Below are 6,927 nucleotides of genomic sequence, written 5' to 3'. Positions count from 1 at the left end.
TTAACTTAAATTAATCTTTAAACTTAACTCATCCCATAATTAATTAAATAATAATAATAATAATAATAATAATTAAAAAAAATGCTCAAACCAGGGCCCAAAACGAGGGGCGGGGCGTCGCTGGTATCAAGCTCCGGGCACTTGGACAAGATCTGAGTGTCCCGCCCAAGCCGAGAGTCTGGGTGCCCGGACGTAGAGTCTGGGTGCTTGGAGCACCACCATATTTAAGGGGGCCAACGGGCTCACCCTCCCTTTGCCCCTCACACTTTTCGCTTTAGCAAAAAGTCCCTCACCGGGCTTTATAAGCAAAAGCAAGAAAAGGAAAAATAATTTTTTTTTATTTCCTAAACTTTCTACTTCAGTTCTCAAATCGTGCATTATGGATCAATTGAGATTGTCAGTTATTTTATAAATATTCATGATGCACCGGTAAAATTTTTAAAACTAAAATTTATTTTTTATTTTTTTGTTGTTTAGAATTTTATTATTAGGATGTTATTTGTTAATTAGGAAACGATCACATCTTGGTGTTGACCCCTCAACTGGTAGTACAACCCCTAGGTTCCCGACTGATGAACTTAGGATTAGGGGTTCCTCTACTATATATGTTCATTTACCTTCTAGATATTTAGATAGGCACTTTTTCATGTGATCATGCATTCGATCTGTAGAGGTTATTGACTATTACAAATTATAGTGTTTAGTTTATTGCTCTAGTTTAATCAACATAGGTCTATGTATTGAGCTATATAACAACTTAGTTAAATTCGATGATCCTACCTACACCACTAGGGTCATCAGTACAGATATTATGCTATCCCCCACTATTTTTTGGGGCTGCGTCCATCTGCATGTCCCTTCCAGTGTTACCCTCCTCGGGATCCATCATTTGATGATCCCTACTCACACATCGCACTCGATACAATCTATTCATATTTTTATAGGGTCATCGTATACCGACTGTGATCTTATTTAGATCAGTTACCCTTAGAGTCCAGGACTATGCTCTTTATAGGGTCCTAGTCACATGCATTTTACCCCTGACCACTTGTGACGTAGCGATAATACGCCCTTTTCATTCATTTCTCCTTTGTGCATTATGTCATAGGTTAGATATAGACATTAATTTGTACATATTTCATATCATCCTCTATTCAGCTAGTATTACCACTAGTCAGCGGGTCCACATGCCCTATTGCTACATTTTGACCGCCTATATGGCCTCATTAATCGTTGATGTCACTACAGGTGATGTCAGAGCCCTAAATGAGTTTGATAAGATAGGTACTAGGAACTTCTCCTTAGCTAGTGTATATATAGATGATAAGGGTGTCCTATCCAGGGGGGGAGAGGCACAGTACCAGCCTAATCCAACCACTCAGCCTCCACCTGATCCAGTAGTCCAGCCACAGCCTGATCCTGTAGCCCGAGATCAGCCTGGTCCATCTCCAAGAGAGGAGGCAGAGCTAGAGGAGTACATCACTAATATCTTTGGGGTATAGGTGTCACGCCCCCAAAAGAGTCTCTGCTAGACAAAAATCCGGCAACATCTCCCCTGTACGGGTGACAATATGAAGCATCACTACAAACAAAATATACATCAGCCACATGCGGCTGGAATATTTATATACACAACCACGCAGTTATAATAACAGCCCACACGGCTGGAATGAAACAATCACAACCACGCAGTTATATATAAAACAGCCACACGGCTGTACTAAAAACCAACACAGCGGAAAAACGAAAACGGAAAGCCCAATACAACACAATCAACACACTGCTAGCCGGCTAGGCTTTATACAACAACCACAACAACAAATACAACAACCCACCAAATACAACAAATACAAATAAAACATATACAAAACTAAAAACGACCTTCGGATGTGACGTAGGACCCGGCAGACTAGATACTCCGAGCGACACCAACCATCTACAGGCTACCTGAAAACATAAATGTATACATGCGGTGGTGAGTATAGGTAACTCAGCGGGTAATAGAAAAGATAGTGCATGGTCCATAAATAAAACATGGAGATCACAAGTATACAGTCTCAGTAGGGAATAAGAACATGATCATACTATCATAATCAATGCATCTGAACATATCCAACATAATAACCTGACGTATAAACTGTACAAACCACAACTAGCATAATGACATATACATACCCAATCTGGAATCGACACATGGTACAATGATCAGTAAACTCACCGGATCTGCAACAGATATACCCGTGACACCTGTGCAATATAAATACGACTGCATATACATGTAAAATAAATGACATGTATGCAGCATGACAACCAAATGCAACAACCATATCTCAATCAAGTGCAACAACGACAATCACATGCAACTAGTATCTACTAGGCATGTATGCAAATGCAGATGCACCGCGCATCAAATGCAAGAATAATAACTGTGTATGCATGCTCCATGGTCACCCCCGCCACCTCTCCAGACACCACGACCCCTGTATGGCCGAGAGGCTTGGGTCTGTGACGACCCACTATATAGTGGTCGAGGCGGACAGTCCGCTAGTAGCTATCTAACTACATAGCATCAGGGTCCCTGACTGCTCACAACGCCGGATCTCACTAAACCTCGTGACCGGGTGGCACGACAGGACTAGCAGCAACTGCTCCAACTACCACTACCCATGAGTGGCCGAGGGTGCGGTGCTAAACCAAACCAACTGATGACTCTCTCAACCACAAGGGAGACAACGGTCATCAGATGCAATGAATGATGAACATGATATATATATATATAATCATCATCCATGCAACACCCCAATTCTCATAAATACCTCCAACATGAGTATAATTGTCATGATACCTCCATGTATCCCACCAAACATATGTACACACTACACATGTATAATCAACCAAAATCATCTAATAATCCCACCAGACACACGGACACGAAAACATAAGTACAATCAACATGTATCCTCCAATAAAAACACAACAGACATGTGTATATACTCCAAACATACAATCAACACCACTCCTCCAAAAGTACATGACAAATACGTGTGTACATACCACATGCAAATGCACGGTCAACAAGATGACTCCTATAACACATCCCCACCTATGTACAGTCAACATTATATACCCAATCAGCATGGTAATACCAACACCCGGCAATCCCTACAAGACATACTCTACACGTGAAATCACAACGGAGTAGATATCAAGAGTAGAGACTGTATATGAATTAAATAGATCATCACAAGGGTCAAGCATAAGTATCATGCAGGAAAAACAACAATCGATAATGATATAAGATAAAGCAGCCTAATTCATCGAATAATAACCATGCACTAAGTACAAGAAAATTTACATAGAGCCAAGGAAGAAATACCCGCCTTAATACGTAGCTCGTGTCCGAAAATCCCACGTTGAGACGCTCGTCCCGAATCCAAGTCCTGCGATCACATAATATATATTTAGCTAATTACATAGATAGCAATTAGCTAAATAAACTCCCCAAACTAATTAGGGAAAACCCTAATCGAAGTAACTTATCTAATTCCTTAATTCAACTCCTTCTAGATCCAAACATAATCCACAATCTATTAATCAATCCGAAACTCACTAATCCAAACTCATCATAAATCCACAACAACCTAACATCATTATCTGCAAATAACCTAACCACCACATCTAATAATCCAACCAACAATCAATCCAATAATCCAAAGAATGATCACATAACAATCTATATCAAACAAATCACCATATCCACAAATTTCAACCCAATACAACCTCTAATCACTCCAACACATACCAATAACGATCATGTGTCCATTTACATAAATCATTTACTAAATAACCATCATAAATCAACTTATCACAACCAAATTCCAAATTCTAAACATTTAATCCATTGTATCATCTCTACTAAACATCATGAATCAATCCTACCCAATTAATCCAATCCACATCACCGTACTCATAAATCTAAGCGAAACAAAACCCCACAACTCATAGAAAACCTAATTTAGCATCATACTAATAGAATATCCACTAGAAAAGCAATTCCAGTAGAAGAGCACTAGAAAAGCACTGACCTTGAACCATGGCAGCAACTCCAGTAGCTCAGCAACCCTACAACTCCCTGCTGAGAAGCTACAAAGAATTCATAGAACCAATTCTTTCAAGAACCCATTTATAAATCCAATCATATAGCAAAGGGTTTACTGAAACCCTAATTCACAGCACTATACTCACCTTCATAGCTCTCCACCTCTTCACCCCAAGCCCCTAGCAGCCGCAAGAATGAAGGAGATGAAGTTCTACTCAAGGAAGATCCATCACTAGGTTTATCCGAAGCATCCTCCTAGACCAGAACAGAGAGAGCACCATAAACGCAGAAAAAATCCTTGAATTCATAGAATCTCTCGACCAAGCCTTACCTCAATCAATCCCTACAGCTGGTGTCGTGCGATCCACTTCCACTGATGATGATCCAGTTCACCCCCAGCAAGTAGATCGAAGAGGAGAGCAAAAGAAGCTCGATCGGCTGGAAAAGACACGAATCAACCTCTCCCCGCCATGCCCTAGCTCCGCCGAGTCATTGCCTCGTGTGCCAGCACAGCCAAAGAGGAGATCGTTGTGTCGAAGCCGAGATCGCTGGGGAAGCCGTTGGCGTCGAGTCGTCCGCGGGCGAGAGAGGAAGAGGAGAAACACTCCATGCATCGAGAGGGAGAAGGAGGAAGAAAGGAGACTCGGCCGGCGTTGGGCTGAGATGCGTCAACGCGATCGGAATGCCCACTGTGCGGTGGCTCGACGTCGCCGGGAGAGGAATCGCCGGAGAGGGCAGTGCGTGAGGGAGAAGGGAGAAGAATCGGGAATAGGGGAGAGGAAATCGGGAATTTAGGGGTTAGGTTTTTAATTAAATACTTAGGTTAGATTTAATTAAGCCTTAAGTTATTTTCTCTATCAACTCCCTACTTTATTGGGTACCCAAAATAGGCTTCATCTGTACTCTGAATCCATCCCCTCAAAACGGGTCATACAGATTCCGTTTAAATCCCGAAAAATTTCTAAAAAATCCGGAAAAATCCAATAAGATTTTTCTTTCAATAATATTTACTTTTTAATTTTTCTGCGGTATCTTACAATAGGCACCTCCAGTCCCTCGTACATTAGATGACCGAGTTACCAGAATTTAGGGATCCATGAAGAGTCTTCACTAGGAGGTCTTTGATCTTCGATGGGAGAGCTAGACTTGTCATACCGAGTTGATGGATTTATTACACTCCTGGGGTTCCAGCCCATCTTCCTCGTCTTCGTAGTAGTATAGTTTTTGACTTCTATTATGTTGCCTTTGATTGCATGTCACTTTATATTGACTTGATATAACTTTACTCTTACTTCTGTTACTAGTATTCAGTTTCCCATTAGCTACCTTCACTTTAGTTATTTTGTTGTTGCTTATTACATAATGTTTGATATTCCATATCTTATTATGACTTTATTATATCTTTATTATGTTATCAGATTAAGGGGAGGATTTTCTTAAAAATTTTAAAAACGATTTCATTTTTTCACTTTTAAAATCTTTCTTACTTTGAAAATCTCTCTTTATTTTTTTAGTACTTTAAATATTAGTCTTAAAACATTATTTATTTAAAAGTACTTTGAAAAATTTTCTTAGAAAAGTACAATGAAAATCTTAGAATATTTTTTCCTTTATTACTTTTCAAATATATATTTTTCTCAAAAGGTTTCTTAGAAATTTTTGTAAAAGTTTACTTAGAAATTTTGAAAACAAATTACTTGGAATATTTTTTCAAATTTTGCCTTAAAGAATGTTTTACAATACTTACATCATCTAAAAAGTTTATTTTCAAAACCATATTTTGAAATTTATTCAGAAAATTTATTTAAAAACTTCTTCAGAAGTTTCCTTGAAAATATTTTGCAAAAATATTTCAGAAACTATTTTGAAAATTTTTTTCCTTTTAAAATATTTGAAAATTTTCTTTAAAATATTTACTCCTCCCTCAATTGGACTTGACTTTTTTCCTTTATCAAGTTTTTATTTAAAAACATCACTTGCATTTTTTTTAAGTAGTTGGTATTTAAAACCTTGTTTTAGAATTCCTTGAAATACTTGACATAATTTATTGAGTCTTGCTTGAAGAAGAAGATTACAAAATACTCCTTGCTAAACCATTGTTAATTATGATTTATGCATTTATTTATTGATGTATGCCAAAGGGGGAGGATAGTGGGTTAGGTTAGAAAAATCAACTCACTTTAAACATTTCATTCTTAATGCTTGCTTTATTACTTTATTATATTTTTTTTAACTTTAACCTAGGTTGTCATTATATCAAAAAGAGGGAGATTGTTGGTGCATGTTACACTAATAATTTATTTTTTAATGTATAATAAATATGTTAAAGTTAGATGTGTTGTTTGTATAACCTTTCTACCAAATGTGCAAGAGTTGACTGGTCTGAAGGATCTACCACCAAGCTAAAATCCAGCTAGCTTCACGGGACCTAATAGCTAGTGGGAAGTCCGGATAGGCCCGCGGGGCAGTCCAGTTGGATTCGCGGGACCTGACAACCGACTAAAATCCAGTTGGGTCTGCGAACCTGACAACTGGTGGGAAGACCTGGTGGGTCAAAGGCAAGTCAAGTGACTGCTATTGGTATGTGAAAGTAAGCAACTAGAGAAGAGATCTAATGAGGACGCGCCCCCATTAAGGGAACTGTAGACGTTGATCAAACTTAGGTCTATTTCAGAAACCTAAGTTGAGATCTTGACTAGGTCCTGGTATCGAGGAGACAGAATCTAGTTACTACTCATATCTGCTGAGTTGTACTAACTCTATTTTGTAGGATGAACCTATTTTTATTGCCCTAGATTAACCTTTTTTTATAGGAGAAGAAGTGGTGA

At 38.6% G+C, this 6,927-nt stretch overlaps 1 long non-coding RNA gene across 1 annotated transcript; it reads right to left on the bottom strand.

Annotated features, from left to right (window-relative positions):
• Window positions 1-3,382: 3,382 nt before the first annotated feature.
• LOC121987435 lies at window positions 3,383-4,857 on the bottom strand. Its single transcript, XR_006113588.1, has 4 exons — window positions 4,431-4,857; window positions 4,246-4,354; window positions 4,086-4,143; window positions 3,383-3,440 (listed from the first exon to the last, which is right to left on the bottom strand). It is a non-coding gene; the product is annotated as an uncharacterized LOC121987435 (long non-coding RNA).
• Window positions 4,858-6,927: the final 2,070 nt, after the last annotated feature.

This window comes from Zingiber officinale, chromosome 5B (genome assembly GCF_018446385.1).
Source record: "Zingiber officinale cultivar Zhangliang chromosome 5B, Zo_v1.1, whole genome shotgun sequence".
Lineage (NCBI taxonomy): Eukaryota > Viridiplantae > Streptophyta > Magnoliopsida > Zingiberales > Zingiberaceae > Zingiber > Zingiber officinale.
The sequence above is the reverse complement of the archived record's forward strand: the minus strand, read 5'-3'. Positions and strand labels throughout refer to the sequence as shown.